This window comes from Bombus affinis, chromosome 2 (assembly GCF_024516045.1).
Source record: "Bombus affinis isolate iyBomAffi1 chromosome 2, iyBomAffi1.2, whole genome shotgun sequence".
Lineage (NCBI taxonomy): Eukaryota > Metazoa > Arthropoda > Insecta > Hymenoptera > Apidae > Bombus > Bombus affinis.
This window is the reverse complement of record NC_066345.1, coordinates 11,896,453-11,912,960: the sequence shown is the minus strand read 5'-3', so window position 1 is coordinate 11,912,960 and position 16,508 is coordinate 11,896,453. Positions and strand designations below refer to the sequence as shown.

The window sequence follows — 16,508 nt, the reverse complement described above, 5'->3', positions numbered from 1 at the left end:
TTATCATTTGTCAAGTAAGTACAAGATTCTACTTAAATTTCTCAAAATTAAAAATGACGGGTCAATAACCTGGTGTATACAATACGAACATCATAACTACGAATGAAACGTGTATCTACCACGTAATTGTACTTCGTACTTGATACTCTGTGGCAAACTTATATTTATGGTAAAATTTAACATTTATTTCGTGAAATTTATAATTAAATGTAATAAAAAAAGAATGCGCGCGTTTTCTCTCAGACTCACCGTAACCATGGCGACCCACGTGGACGCATGCGCTTACAATTGGTATGCTTAATCATAGTACTGTGTCTTCTCAGTTCTATATCAGTTATAGTCGTACATGCACTTATTAAGACTGAAAAGAGACATTTAATTAATCGAATTTAACGTTTACTATCTATCACATGTTCAGAATCTACAGTGTTCACACATCTAACTGTCTGTTTCGAACGTGCTGCCAAATAGATATGTGTTATGATATGTATAAGTGGGGAGGAGGGGGTCAACGTTCGGTGAACGATCGATCGCGATTGGTTTAGCCGCCCAACTCTCTACCAATCGGAGCGCGTGCTGCGCCCTAACATGAAAGTTTGCTGCACGAGACAGGCCAGTTTGCTGTTGCAAGCTTCAGAGGTGCGGTTGTTGGTTGTGTAAGCCGGTTCGCGGTGTTTTCGCTGTTCTTAATTTTCACGTTTTACAATTCACCGCATAAAGTTGAAGACACTTGTCGCAGACATGCCGAGAAAAAACGATATCCGTGCGTGATGCGAGTGGTAAATTTTGTGCACCCATTTGTGTTGCAATTACGACCGACTGAATTTGAAGAAAACTGTTACGAGAAAGTGTCAATTCCTCTGAAGAAACAACCACGGTATGTCACCTGTCAATTTCATCCCTTGTTTTATGATTAATTCGTGCATGTTATTGATTGGTATCGTGCTCTGGATCGGAGCGTGCGTACGTGCGTGTACCAGCATATTTACGAACACGTATTGTAATTCAGAAATTCAAAATTATTTTATGAATGGTTTTTCAATATTTATATGACACTCGATGTTTAGAAAATATTGCGATACACCATTCATTATGGCATAAGTATGTACAGTTTACTTCATCTTTACATTTTCTTGTTGACCGTATACGTATATGCGTATCCTTTTACCTAGCATACATATCCAAAAAAAGTTCATAGAAATTAGCATTAACGACTAGTGCCATTTATAAAATCGTCGCATATTTATAATTAGGTATCATACGGTATATTATAAATTAAGTTTCGGTGTTATGAGATTTTACGACGCAATCAACCAGACAGTCGATTGAACCATGTTAATATTCCATCGAACAACATTATCATACACTCATCTCTGGTGCGAACTTGTTCCTCACATCGCATTCCTAAAATAAACGCTTTTTACGGTGTCGTTAAAATTCGTAGTATGTAGTTTCTGTAGCACGGTTGAAAACGAAGTTTTCGTTTCGCTCGCCATAAAGAAGGGAAGGAAAAAGAATAGAAGAAAACGATATCGAATGACGGTGATCACGCGGATAATTTTATAATTCCATCCGTGTATTTGACAGCGTGGATTAGCATTCCGGCGAGTTGTTAAACTGTGTTCTAAAATTAGATCGTTTCAGATTTATCAGTGAAACTTATTTGCGCGATTCTAATCGTTGCAGTCTGAATTGTCTGTAATTCGGCCGATAGTCGCGCGTGAGGCTCGTGCATGTAATGAACATTGGATAATTTTCATTCGTAGGGCTTTTTCGTTCTCTCGCAACGCAACTCCAGTTGAGCGGTGTCTTCTTGCTACTCAAAACCAATTTTGCGATTGCGTACCTGGCGCGATTGTGTATCGGTGACGTAACATTGCTTCTTCCGATTTGTTGTTACGTGCACGTGCCGCGGAGCAATGTTCGTCACGTGATCGCTGGAGCTACTGCTTAGTGCTTATTCAATAGCTCCGTGTAAATCTCTGAATCATTCAAGGTCATTTCCCCTATTATAAGTTTGGAGAAAAGATTTATCTTTATTTTAGGTCATTAAAAAATTTTAATCGATTCCTACATCTTTATTAATGATAGTACCTAATCGACTAGTTGTGTCTAAAATTAACAATTTCAATTATTTTCTAACCTAACTGAATGTTTTAACCTAACTTAATTGAGATTTAACACAAAACTCTAATCAAAATTTGGGAAATTTGATAATCTAATTGAAACTTTAACTTAACTTACCTGTAAATTAACTCAAAACCATAACTCAAACTTAGCTTCCTTTGTCCGCGAACTGGACGCTGTTTTGTGAAAGTAACATTCTGCACTGAGTTCAATATAACTTCTGAAACAGAAATAATTTTCAGACCGGCCGTTCTCTCAGTTCAAAACTTGTATTTTTTGTTCTACTTAAGTAGTATTCGGATATAGATTACAAGGACGAATAAAAAATTATTGGCGCTTCGAAACGAAATTTAGCCAAAAAAGAAATCGTTCTTTTAATTCTAGCATTTTTAAGTTACATCAATTCTCCTAATGGGGGGTTAACAGGTTCAAAGCAACTTTACAGCGCAAATAACCGCGAGAGGATTCTTTACTGTATAAATTGATAGGAGTGAATCATTCAGGGGTTGAGTTATTTCTTTCCTCGAGGGATACGGTAATTATTTCTGTAAATTACATGCTCTTGTAGCTTAACCACGTTGCGTAGTTGCACGTCACTGGAAAGGGGAGAAAAAGGGAGAAAGTTGGGAACTTTTTACGGTTTGGAACGGGACGTGAAGTTGCATGTAAAATTCTCCATTAATATGTTTAAAAACCTGACGAAATTTTCTCGACAGAAATTAAACGATTGAAAAGCAAACGAGCAGACATTAATCTCAAATGAATACGTTGGTCAGTTTCGACATTGGAAAACGTTTAGATAAAAAACACGATAAAAACGATACAAAAGTTGCGAGGTTGAACATTTGTTGGTTCTGAGATATATAGCAAAGGTTTTAATCCTTTTGCCGTGGTTTATCGATTCTCGTTGGTGCAGAATGCACGCTAGTGCATCACTATGAATGCTGCGGACAATGTGTGACCTTGAACGAGTGGCTCGCGAAATCCAAATAGAACCCGGGCAAACAAACCCTATGGTACTTTTCAAAGCGATACTAATCATTTTTCTGTTCTGTTTTAAATAGTTTTAATATCCACCTACTTACATCTTCACCGTCACTTTCCATCCTTTTGTACGAAGTTTGTCTTCGTCTCTTGAAAATCCTCGAATTTTTGTTTCCATGTGATCCTCTTCTTGTTTCCATGGCTGATCGACCCACGGGTATTTAAAAGTTTCTTTAATTAACTTATAAATGGATTATATTATAGTTTAAAGCGTTGTTTTTAATTAGTTCATATTGCTTAATTGGTAGGTTTAAAAAGTTTCACCTTTCGAAAGGATTCGAAAAAACGTTCGCACGGCTGATCGTCTCGAAAAGAGCGACGTGCCTTGAGAGAACGGCGGGCTGCGGGTAGATTGAAATACTTATTTAAGGAGGATCCAATTAGGCTGCCATTCCTGGAATTGCCGCGGCCAGGTTTACGCCATTATCGATCAAACTGTCCCAGATTCGCGAATTCTTCGTTGCTGAAGCGTTCATGCACAACGCTCCGGCTATCCTGTGCGCCTATAGTCGAAGCTTTCTGTTCAGTCTTGATAAAATCACCACGTAAATAGTTGGCTTCTACCATTGAAAAATTCCTTTTCATTTCTCGATCGGTTTTCCCTTGTTTTTTTTCTTTTGCTGGAGATTAAACGAGAAAACAATTTAATTTCCGACTTTGTCTTCGAGTTTGATCCGTCTATCGACAAGGAAAAAAAGAAAAGAAATATGACTGAAGAGCGTCTGAGAAATTTGGAAAGCTCATTTCTTTTATGCTCGAAGTAATTCGAGGCTGAAAGCGGTCTGGAGTCGAGTCAATTAGCCAGAAGTGGATGGAAATCAAGGGTGGTTAAGGAATCCCTCTTACGAGCGACTTTTTCCCACTGATTCTCTTCGCATGGAATCTATTTTTTTCCTTTTTCGCAGCTCAACCCCGCCCCTCGTCTGCTCTCTGAAAGTTCGTGTCTGAAAGGCTCGTGTGGCCACTCAAGTCGCGAAAACGCTGAGCGAGCTACTCAAGAGCGACGAGCGAGCACGCCTGGTTGGAACGTGTAAGCCGCTTTCGCGAAATTTACGCTAATTTTTAGGTCAGATACGCGCCAAACTGACTATTAATTTCGAATGGTACCCATGGATGATCTCTCATCACGAAATCTTGCTCGCGCGATCTGCTTTCACAGAGAAATTTACATAGGATGTTACCATAAACAGTTTATCCACCAAGAAGATTCGTCAGCCTTTCACGATCTCTAACAATAAGCTATTTTATATTTTCGAAAGATATTCGCGATCTTTTCAAAGATATCGCAAACTATGGAAATATTAGTTAAACAGACATTCAGCGAAGTTTCTATACCTTTTACAAAACATAGAACTTTTACAAAATGTGGAAGAGACAACAATCTATCAAGATGAGATGTAACATTTAACTAATCGATAAACAAATTGGTAATAATTAAGATTAGTATAGTTTTGGCGATTAAAAGTAGAGGTCCCAGTTTCTCGTCGATCAGCTGATCGGCGAAGAAACGAGTCTTTTGAATAGCAGCCAACGTCCTCGTTACCATTGTTCGGCTGTCTCAATGTTCCCAGCTTCTTTTACGTACCTTTCGACGAAAACATCCCTTACAATCTAGCCTTGTTGTTTTATTCGTCGGCTATTTACTTCCCGAAGTTTTTGAACGATTCTGTGGCGAAGAAATAATCGTACACAGGCTGAATCGAGCGTTTCTCTTGCAATCGGCCGAAGGAAGACGAATACGGGATTATGGTCATTTCAGGCGGTTACATCACGCACGTTCATTCCCCGTCGAATTACTCGTCTTCGATGCTAACCCCTTTTCCTTGATTTTGCAATAGTCGCGTTGCATTAATTATGCGCTTCCGTGGGCAGTGGCATGCGCGAACGTCGAGAAACTACCACGATTTGCATGCACACTATTGCACACAGTGGTCGATTATGTCATCGGACCAACGAGGAGGAATTAGTCGGACAATGTTATCTTTGCGCCTCGAGTCATCGTGAAGACTCCGTCTTGCTATTTCAATATCAGGTGTGTCTTGTTTGATTCATTGGCAGCAACCTCTTATAAAAGTAAAGTAGAGTAATTCTTTGTTTTAGCCTGCTATTATTCTCGCATCTATATGACCTGAAATGTCAAATGTCATACGTGTCACCGTTATTACTATTATTTTCTATAAGAAGTTAAAAGTAGTTTTGTTTATCCGATAGCAGAAATGCAAGAAGTCTTGGCGTTAAAGATATACGTAACTATTCTCCGAGTTCTTTATTCTTTTACTATCCCTTTTTCACCCTTTTATAACATAGCTTAAATTGTCGTGGATAGTATTACATGTACATATTTTCTGCGTATGACGTCAAGATGTCGGAGAAATAGTCATTTTCTAAATTCATTCTGAATTTCTCGCCATCTTGTTACACTGTGAAAGGGTTAGTAGTTTAAAAAGAATAGGTGTATTAGAAACTATAGGAGACTTCTGTAGGAGGTAATGGTAGTACACGTGGTCCGAATTCCCTATAACTTTTGTGTCACCCCGTGATTTTTCAGTTGCACGTGAGTACGTAGAAGGGTAGAGGGAAAGAGAGAAAGAGAGAGAGAGAGAGAGAGAGAGAGAGAGAGAGATTCTGTGGCGTAGAAATCGCGAAAGTGAACGGTTCTGGTCGAGTTCCCATGGACTTTCTAGATCAAAGAGGTCCGACGATTCGCGCTATTTTGCATGCGTGTACGGCTCCACTGTGTCGTCGTCACACAAAGTGGTTTAATCGAGCTTACCGACAAGAAACTTGCCTCTAATCGTCAAGAACCATTCCTCGACTGGTGATTTTCTTGCTTCGAAATCTCTCTGTGGTAGCCACTTTGTGCATTGGCCTCTCGTTAGATACTTTTTTTAATGGTTTGGTTAATTGCGGAAAACGCAGAGCCAGCATTCGAGGGATTCTATTATACGTTGGTAATGCGTTTCCCGTGGCACTTTGCGACTACATGAGACACAAAGAGGTATTATAACATGATACAATGGCATTATAGTGTAAAGACAAAGGCTGATCTCGTTTAGCTTCCGTCGAGACAATCTACTTTTACGGATGATCGATAGTGTTTGCAAATTTATTCACGTAGAAGGTATTAGTTGATGTAGCAAATCGAATTATCGTGGCCATAAATAATTCTATAGAACGAACATTGAATAATCAATGGCAATTAGGACGAGTAATACGGTCGTAGATATTCGTCTATAAGCGCGATGTTACATTGAACGTGGTTTGATCTTGCATAGCCGAATACGCATGGAAACGATGAAAAACCATATGGAAATATCGTATCTCGGCTGGGTCAACGACCTCGAGTATGCAAGCATAGCATTGTGATCACGGCACAAGATAAATTGGCAGTAAGCATAGCTCATAATCGCGGCAGCTGACAGTACACCGTCTTCTAAGGTCTTCGCTCTAATGCATGACGGACGTGCAACGAAATATGTACTCGTTTCTATATCGGTGACGCAACACGTTCGATCGTACTGTTAGAAGATTTCTATCTCTCTCGTGTATATACCTCTCAATCTGTTCCTATCTTGTTTCCTTCCGGATAAACAGATTCTTCTAAGAAATTAAAGTTTGAGAATCGAACAATTTCTCCAACTCAATGCTCGACGCAAGTTTAAATGTTTCTTGCGTAAACATCAAAGAACGCGAAGCTCCGCTTTTAACGATTTAAGGAAGCTCATGGATCGCTCAATGACATTGCAATTTGGCAAATTACAGACCAGCTAATCCCAAAGATCGATGAACGCTGACATTTTGGCCCGACGATGTTTTGGCGATGGCGCCCGCTGCGTCGAGACGGTCTCATCGATCCATTCACTCTCACTGCCGTTTATGTGGCCCGGTCTTCTCGCTTCCTCCAATTTTCTTTCCTCTTTTCCTTCTCTCTTTCCCTTGCCCTGACAACCTGCTACCTTACACCTTGCTCCTATCATAGCACTTCTATCGACCTACGCGTGTTTCGCTTCCTCGTTCTCTCTCCTGTACGGTCACCGGTTCTTTCCTTCGTTTATTTTCGCGCAAGATCGTTTGCTTCTTCACCCTTATGCTCACTCTCCCCTGGGCTTGTCCATTTTGTTCTTTAATCTTCGTCAAAAGACAAAACAATCCGCAGCTCTTTTTATTCACGATTTCGTAACGCTCGTACGATCAAGAGATTTTTAGGATGATGAAAGGTACGGATGAATTTTGGGAAACGTTTGACCCAGATTGACGAATTTCGACTAGGTTACTTTCGAGCGTTTTACATTCGCGGGACGTTCGGTTTTGCGACGCTGGACACATATTCGATAGAGTTATAGAAATTCATTCACGAGAACGCGCGAGTTATGACGCGTGTAAGAGCGACAAGGACGTGCGAAGAGTTAGAAATGCCGGCCGTATTACCGAAGGAAGGCGCGTAGGAATCGAGGGGAACGAAAAGTCAGAGTCGTAACGTTTTAATGAACAACTGCGATTTGTCATGTTGTAGGTGATGTTTAAAATAAAAAGTATTTAAGAGTCGAAGATATCAACATATATACGATGTTTTATTTTAATAAACGATAAATGTATTTGTTTCTCGTGAAATTCAAAATTTAATACATCATGTCCTCATTACTAAACCATCCGAAAAGCTATGTTTCTATCAATGGTATTTCGTTGGGAGATATTTTAAAGTTTTTGCGAGGATCGATGGACGAAAACGGTTCAGGAAATTGTAGACAAAGGTTGACGTAGCCTTGGAGGGAAAAAGCCGCACCTTCCCACGGAAAGTCGCGTAACCGGTGATCACCGGCGAAGGTCTACGGTGTCTAATGAAATTGCAGCCTCGTTTCGATAAATCATCGAGTGATCAGCACTCGAAGCATTCACCACACCCTTCTGACCTGACCCAGAAATCGGAAGGTGGGCGCGCCAACCCTGTAGACGACGAAAGGTATCCTTTGAACTTTAGCTAGGTGGTCACCGACTGTCGAACAAACGAACCTAAACTTGTCCGTATCCGGATCTCGTGGCAAGTATCCGACGATCCAGAGATCGATCGACAATTTTCTTGGACGCGAAGGAAACGGTGCAATTCGGTGAATCCACTTGCAAGTGGACGCTGCAACACAGTATACAGATCCGAAAATAACAACGATTCCTGGCGTCTCTTCAGCAGCTCGTCTATGTCCGAGCGTTATTAAATATTGCTCGACGTATCTGAATTAGATGTTTGTCGAGTCGGGTTGCGTATAGTTTCACAAGCATGAATTTTCTTTCTTCTTAATCTTCCACTGCCAAAATAACGTTGATCGGCAGTCGTTTATACGAAATATCGCATTTTGCGTTCGAAGAATTCCGTAGCTCCGTTTTCTTGGCGGAAAAGTCGGACGATAGAAAACACAAACGGGAAGTGGCTTCCCGGGGCGCTCGATTAAAATATTGATTTATCGTGGGGCGGTTGGGAAAGAAAATATTGGCCCTTTTCCATCGTCACACTCGACTCCTTTCTCTCGTCCTTCTTTGGAACGATTCCGATGAAATTGACCGATTCACGGGTTTATTTGCTCGAATACCAAGTTCGAAGTGCACATGGGAAACCGTTCCTTAACCTAGCAAGTGCTTTTCTTGAAGACTATTTGTGTCATAGCCCGAATACTATCGTATGCTGCTGATTTTCTATATAACGTGAAACCACGTGGAAAACGTACTTTGCTTCCTCCTTATTCTTCCCGTAACTGTGGTCTTCATCTTTGTATCTCGATTTCAGTCGATCTCAACGAAAATTAGATATCGCAATAGAATATGAAAACACGTTCAGAATTCGGTTTCTCCGTGCATCGGGCGCTATAATCGTTTCAGAAATGATCGGTAGCCAACGTGGTGCATAAACCTCTCTTATCCAACCTGTTATCCTTCCAATCCCCAGTTGCAGTCGGATAACTGTCATCTCTCCCGAGTTACTCCAGTACGCGATCGTTTATTTCGCGTTTTTCGTTCAGCCACGATGCTCCTTATCGTCCCACTTGCCTCCGTATCTTCCCTCCTCGTGGCTCTATCCGACTCGTTTATGCTTCGTCTTGGAGTTCTATCGCATCGGTTCTCACCCGAGGCGGTCGTGTCGTCTCCGTGTTCGCGGAGAGGAACGAAGCAGTCCGCTCGGCCGGCTCCGGCGAGTGTCGTTCGGGCTCGAGCAGTGCTAAGAATACCGCGGCCAGCCATATTTGGCAATGAGACCGCGTGGCCGCGCGCCGCGTTGCCCGCGGGAACACGAAAGGGAGAACCGCCTCTCTTTTCGGGGGCAGAATCGGATCGTCGTTAACTCGAAGGGAAGTTATAGTGGTTCCTTCGTTCCCATAAATTATCACTTTGCTATCTTCTCATAAAATATTTGTCCCTTTGATGGTGGAAAATTGTCCTTATCGATGATGGTTCAATGCTGCTTTTGTGCACTTATGGAAAATTTAAAGATGCAATTACCCATGGAATGCACATAGCATGCTAAAATATATAAAATACCCAAAAGAAAAAAAATTCTTACTTCTTTTGGTTGTCATGACATGAATGAGCATTCCTGCTTGGTTAGGTCACAGATTTTCGTCCGAGCAAAAGTGATGTCTCCATGATCAGAAAGCGAGAGTAGTGGAGAAGTTAGGATGTCACGCTGTTAGCCAATCACGATCAACAGCATTCTCTTTATGATTTCTCTTAGAAAATTTATTCTCGATGAAGGGGTTTTCTAGAAAATTCGAATGTTCCCTTTTTTTTATCTTTGCGCTATTGAATCCTTGAAGATATACGACGTTATTTTACTTCACAGCGAATGAGAGAACTGAACGCTGATGGTTTTCGTTAACGGCGATGGGGAACAACGTCGCCGGTCGCTTACAGCGTTACAGGTTTATCGCGACGATACCGGCGCTTTAACGCCAATTAGGCGGTAATTAATTGATCGTCGGGAACAGGCAACGAGGTTATTAAGGTCACCGAGCTCCGGTCGACGTACGAACTCCTCTATGCTGCTCGACCGTTGCCACAACGATGCTCAGAAATTGTCTCTTCAGGTTCGTCAAACAAATGATTCGTTTTCGAGGGTCTTTGATGGTTCTGTATAATGGCCACGTTGCAACGCGATCAATCTTCATATTGTTTTCGTACGGCAGAAATTCGCTCATTTGATGTCATCGCAGAACAAGCAGTTCGTATAATTGAAGTTCACCTATTTGTCCCACTACCTATATTTAGAATTATTTTTATTTCGAACGATGAGAAGTAACTTCATCACTTTTTCCTGTTTTTTAATTTATGGAGTTGATCAGTATAGCTTCTGAGTGACTCGTATAACTTGGAGATATTTTCTATTCTCCTTTAGTTTCTTCGTTTATCGAGGCCTAATTGCGTTAAGTGCGGTTAATATGCTTTCAGATGGTCATCTAAGATCTCTATTGCAAGCAAATAGGTACTCGACCAGAATCGATAATTCAGCGAATGACCGACTAATCGTATTATACGAGGCCTGTTGGCGCATGCCAGAAAGGCCAGAAAGAGGTTCACGGTCTCGATATTCGTCGAGCGAGTTCTTTCGTCGGATTCTTGTGAAAAATCGGTATATAATCGTTGCGCAAAGCCCGTGCGTTCACCTACGACCCACGCGTTCACCACCAATCGTTACGTTATGTTTGCGAAGCGCGTACAATTGCACGTGCCTGCATTTTCGAATCGATCGATGTACCAAAGCTGCAGCCACGGAGGCCCGTTACATCCGGTTCGCTAGCGATTACATCTGCAATCGAGACGCGATGTGTCGTTTAGAGGGGCATTAATCACAGGCCTGGATCCTCCGCGGTTATTAGCTTTCCCCCTTGTTGCTTCCTTTCGTGCCGTTCTTCCTTCAATGCTCCCCTTGTAGCCCGGCCGACAATTTTTCGGCCTGATTTCCACTGGTATTCCACCAAGCAAAACACTTGCTCGTTAGAACGACGAGTTCCATGTCGTTGTAACAAGTGAGTCATTCCGAAGTGAAAAGTTTCTTGCGTATCTTCTCTTCAAAGATGCCATTAGTTTGATGAATTGCACGAACAAAAATCAACGAAATAGACGACGTAAAACAAATAACAAATAAACATTTTATTTCTCTTGTAATTGGAAAGCTTATGGCCTCTAAATTAAATTTCGTTAACAGCAGAAATATCGATGAGCAATGTACTGGACATAGATAATTGTAATTAACATTGAAATTAATTTTAATCCAAAATCTGTCGTTTTGATAAGTTGGGTAACTCTAGCGTTGACTGTTAAGCAACGATCATGTGATTTCAGCTGATGAAACAAGTGGAAAAAAGTATACGAGATAAAAAAGTAACTTTATCATTTTTCTTTATGGCAACTTTCACGACGTAGGTTGAAGAACTTGTAGATTTTTCGTTTCATTGTCAGTGAGAGGTGGTCGGCGATGATATCGTACATAAATCGCGTCACTTGATACATGCATAATGTATCTCATTCATAAACACGAGGCCACCTATCGAAGAGGGTACATAGGGGCCGCGTTTCCGTAATTCGAACATTCGTATTCGACGAAGCCCTCGCATAAACGCGATAATTCCTGTCCCGCTTCGTCAATTAGATTCCGTGGAAAATTCCCCCATCAGTTTGCATTTCACGTGTCGTTTCACGGTTTCGACGCTCCAATTCCGTTATGTAGATAGTTTCTCGGAAAAAATTCTTTTTCCGAAATCCTCATCATCTTCTCTCATTTCGATGTTTCAACTCGGAATCTCAGAAATCGTGAAATTTCACGACGACACATTTTTCTATTTCTAATCTAATAATATATATTGTAATGCATTTATTAAATTTCACGGTCTAGAAATTTCTCTTGGCTTACAAAAATATCTTAAAATATCCATATCTTCGTCTATCACTCATACGTATTCCCCTGCGCATCACGCCATTTCTAATGTAGTGATTTTAGCAATTTGTTTCGAGCAATTTAGATCACATGTGTACTGCAAGAATTGTACTTGGAATTTAGAATATAATTTGCGAGTTAAGTTTTCGATCTTCTTTGAGCGAAGCTCAAGCTTTGAGCCGAGCTCTTCGTTGTAATACAATTTTAATTAGCGTTCGATTATCCGACACTACTTTGCGTCCGTTTGATAAAATTCATTAGAAAATTAAACGAAATAGTGGAAATTATATTAGAATAATCACGATTACTCAAGATAAGGACGTATTTGATGAAAAAAGTATGGTATTCCATCGACGAGATAACTGTATTCTAATAGCAGCGAATTTGTTAAGCAAATTCCTGCCGATTAAATTCATTGAATGAACGAAAAATCATAGGCGGTGGGTAGAATCGATTTTTATTACGTAAAATATTTGTTTCCCATAAGATTCGGATAAACGAAGCTATGCTATATTGTATTCCAAATGTATCGCGCCAGACCCCAAGCATAAAGCGACACGAATCAATCTTCGATGAAATCACTGCAATTTCCCGTGGATGCCCCATCCATCATCCATCAATATCTTCGTAGACCCCGAAACCATCTATTCATCGTTTCAACAAACTCGGGATTCACCTCGCGGAAAGTTAACTCGCGAGAAATCTTGTTTTCCGCTGAATCCAAGCTGGTTTCGAGGCATCCGGGCCGAAGTTGTAAATAGAGATTCTAGGAAATGCTAATAAAACATCCTATGGCATCGCTCCACGGCGTGGCTAGACACGACTGATGAGGATCCGCGCGCACGTAGGTATCTATGCTCGCCGGTGCCCCCTTCAATTTGCGTATTCTCTTTTTTTTTTTTCTTTATTCGCGTACCGTCGCTGAACCGACTGAATAGCTGGCTAAAAAGCTCTTTTCATCCACGGCTTAGAACTCCGTGACCGTGAACGCGCGCCAGATTAGACGTGCCTCTTTGCTTTCTCCTGGCTTCGTCTGACGTCGACTCGATCTTGGAAAAATTTCTTTTCACACAGGAACTCTAATTAATTTAGGCTTGGCTCGTTGAAATATTTAAAATACACCAGAATATTTCTACATATTTCCAGAAATATCCTCGTTTTTACTTTATTCCAATCTTATCGAATGTATAGAATATATCATTTACGCGTTAGATGATTTCTTCCAAAGATTGTGATCGTTCCGAACGAAAGTCAACCAAGAACAGTGCCATAACTCGATAGCTACTTATAGTAAAGAAAATTGTACACTCGCGTCAAATAAATAAGTTTAGGCGAGAGAACGTATCCGACGTGGACACGTTCAGGCTGCTCGATTGCTTGTATTTTTTTACGCTACGCATCATTAGAGCGTCATCAAGAGGCGGATGATAAACGACGTAAAGGAAACAGGTTTTCAATTTTGAAAAAGCCGCACATCACATTCACGTGGGATTAATTAATGACCCACGCGACTTCGTTGCCTCCCAATTATGTGAAGTCGGAAGAGGCGATGTTTGATAGAACGACGAAAATGATAAATTCAGCATTTTTCGAATAACTCGACCCACGTAGAATATCAATTACCTTTTAAGTATCTTATTTGAGATCCGAATTGAAACACGACCAATGAGACTAGATTCTTTTCAAGATTTACGAGCGGTCCCTGCTGAGTGGAATTTACTGTTCATCGCAAAATAATCCGAGTACGTGAAGAATACACCTAACTGATAATTTCCGAGATTTACTCTCGCCTTCGTAACTATACAGTGTTTATTTGTTGTACTTAAAATTTATTTGAAGAAGATACCATATTAGATAAGTTGTTTAAATTAACGATACGATAGGTCGATAAATATAGAAGCTACATACTTGGAACGTGACCAAATTATAAAAACCGATGCTTAGAAGTTTTCCTCTTCATCGAAAGACCGATAAGCGAAAATAGATGCAGGAAAGTGATGTGCAATCTGCTTCAGACCTTCGACTCTCGTTACGTTCCATTGTTTATTGCCTTCACCTGCGTTCTATTCAACTGTAAAACGTAATTGAAGTAAGTCCCTGGAGATCGTCGTCTTTTTCCTTGTTCGACTGACAATTAGCGGATGATTAGATGGTGCAATATGTAGGTTAGGCGATCACGAGCCACGAGGACTGAAGGAAAACAACGAATTATGCGAGTTCTTACGCGTGTCGCCCGTTACTGCGATACACGACATAAGAATGATATATGGCGCGAGCTGAAAATAGCACCGTGAATATATAGAAACGTGGAAACGGAAGTCTGGCTATAAGCGAACGATGCTCTTTGAAAATTATTCCTCCTTTCAATTGTGTTCGTCTGTATCTTGGCCAGAATTTGTACGATTGTTATTCTATAAGGCATCGTGTAAAAACAAGAGGGTCGATCAATTGATAAAAGCCATAAAAATTCATAAAGACGAAGTATTCTTGCGTTCTCAATTAAAAACCGACTACAGAACTCAGAGTTCATTCGCGTACCATTGCTATCTCGTTTCTTTCAGTCGACGACCCTCTTGGTTGATAAAAATTCATAGTTGCAACGCTTAGCTCATGATTCGCGAATTACATAACGCGATCTCGTTGCGTCACAGCATGGATAAGCTCCGTATTTCTCGGTAATTATTGAATCGTAAATGAGAAACATACGACACTGCTCGTAGCAAAAACGAGACGTCACGTGCTAGTTGATTAATCCGCTGAAATCGAGACGCTTGCCGTGCCACGTGCGAATTTTCTGTAACAAGCGAAAAATGATACGCGAAAGAGACCTGGTCGAACGTTCTTATAAGAAATTACGATAAGGAACGTTAGTTCCTCGATACCGTAGAACGCAGAACCAAGTCAGAGTAGAAGTGAAATTTCAACTTTTCATTCCGTAAACACCTCCGTAATATCCTCATCGATTTTCTTGGCAGAATTAATAGCCAAGAATTATCTATCAGCTTCTGGACGCGAGGAAGTGAAAGCGCGGCTCTCATTAATTTCTTCCTAACGTTCCCATCGAATTACCAATCTCTCGACCAGAAGAGAGCCGTGTTTTTCTTCATCGAGAGTCGATAGATCGAGAAAATGAAACTCTTCGCTTCTCTTTGATTCGTTTGAAAGGTCGACGCTCTAAGAAGACTCAGCTTCTCTGTCTGCAGAATAAAACTGTAGGCTATAGGAATCGTGTCGATATCGGAAGGAACCAAGAAATTCCATTGGAGCAGAAGAATACCTCGCCTTACTGGACATCGTAACGCGGAACGAGGAAGCGGAATTGGCGCGGGTCTTGAGCGCCGGACGGAACGCAGGGAAAAGAAATTGAAAGCCACGGAGAAGGATCTGTTAACGAGTTCCCGGAGAAACCGCGCGGTCTTGAAATCCTCCAGAGAGTAATAATAACGAGCGGGCAAGTAGATCGCGAGGTCAGGGCATTTGCTTCGATTAATAGCGGATTAGCCGTCTAACTCTGTCTCGCAACAAGAACAGCTGGTCGTGAACGACCAAGAGGACGACGAAGACGACAAGGACTACGCCAGTCTGGAATGAGAATAGACGACATGCCGTGTATATTTTATCTCCTCCTCTTTCAACATCTTTCTCAGCCTAGTCGAATGGAAAAGGGAACAAACTAAATCGTTTCATATGCTCCGTCGCCTTCTTTTTTGTTTTGCACTACTTAGCGACGTATAGTTCTCGACATGTCGAGAGCATATTGTTTATAAGCTGACTGTTTCATTAAACAGTGTTCTGTTTTTGATAGGAAAATTTCAGAAGAATTGATAAACTACTTTATGAATTTCAACAGTGGAAAACTATAAATCGAAGGACATAGAAATAGTTCCAGGAGAAAAATTTTGATCAAATTTTAAGTTAGAGATTTGATAAGTTAGACTTAGGAAAGATGAATTCGGTCATTCAAACTATATTTCTAAAGTTTCTACGGAGGAATGAAAACGTTGACGATGAAACGGTGCTTTTCTGTAATAAAAGCTTCCGATAAAAAGACGACGAAACTCGTGAAACGACCTAGTAACAGGAAGAATACACGGAAGAGCGAAGGATGTGCGAGAAGAATGTAGAGAAGTCGAAAAATAATGAAAAAGACTTTCGAAGGAAGACAAAAAAAAGAAGAACGAAGCTCCGAAGAAGAAAAGAACGCGAGATCGTCTACGGTAGAGGGAAAAGAGGAGGAGGGAGGCTGGGAAAAAAGGGAAAAGAAAATGTCGAGCCGTTTCTGGCGTCCAGAAATATATTTGGCTCGGGCTGTTCTTCCGTTCGCAGCGCGCAACCGCTGCCGGAAAACTCAAAGCGCTTACCTTCGTGGAATAATTAAATCGGTTCGTAGAGAGTGGTCGAGGAACCCTCCAGGGAATGG

General features: G+C 41.0%; 1 protein-coding gene and 1 long non-coding RNA gene across 3 annotated transcripts in view; one reads left to right on the top strand and one right to left on the bottom strand.

Moving 5' to 3' along the window:
- The first annotated feature begins 560 nt into the window (after positions 1-560).
- Positions 561-16,508, top strand: part of LOC126927684 (uncharacterized) — a 38,722-nt gene continuing 22,774 nt past the window's right edge. For both annotated transcript variants that reach the window (XM_050743725.1, XM_050743752.1), the window contains exon 1: positions 561-877. The gene's annotated coding sequence lies outside the window, so the exon portion shown is untranslated. The remainder of the gene's footprint in view (positions 878-16,508) is intronic.
- LOC126927793 (uncharacterized) lies at positions 2,227-11,545 on the bottom strand. Its single transcript, XR_007715895.1, has 3 exons — positions 3,436-11,545; positions 3,213-3,313; positions 2,227-2,347 (listed from the first exon to the last, which is right to left on the bottom strand). It is a non-coding gene; the product is annotated as an uncharacterized LOC126927793 (long non-coding RNA).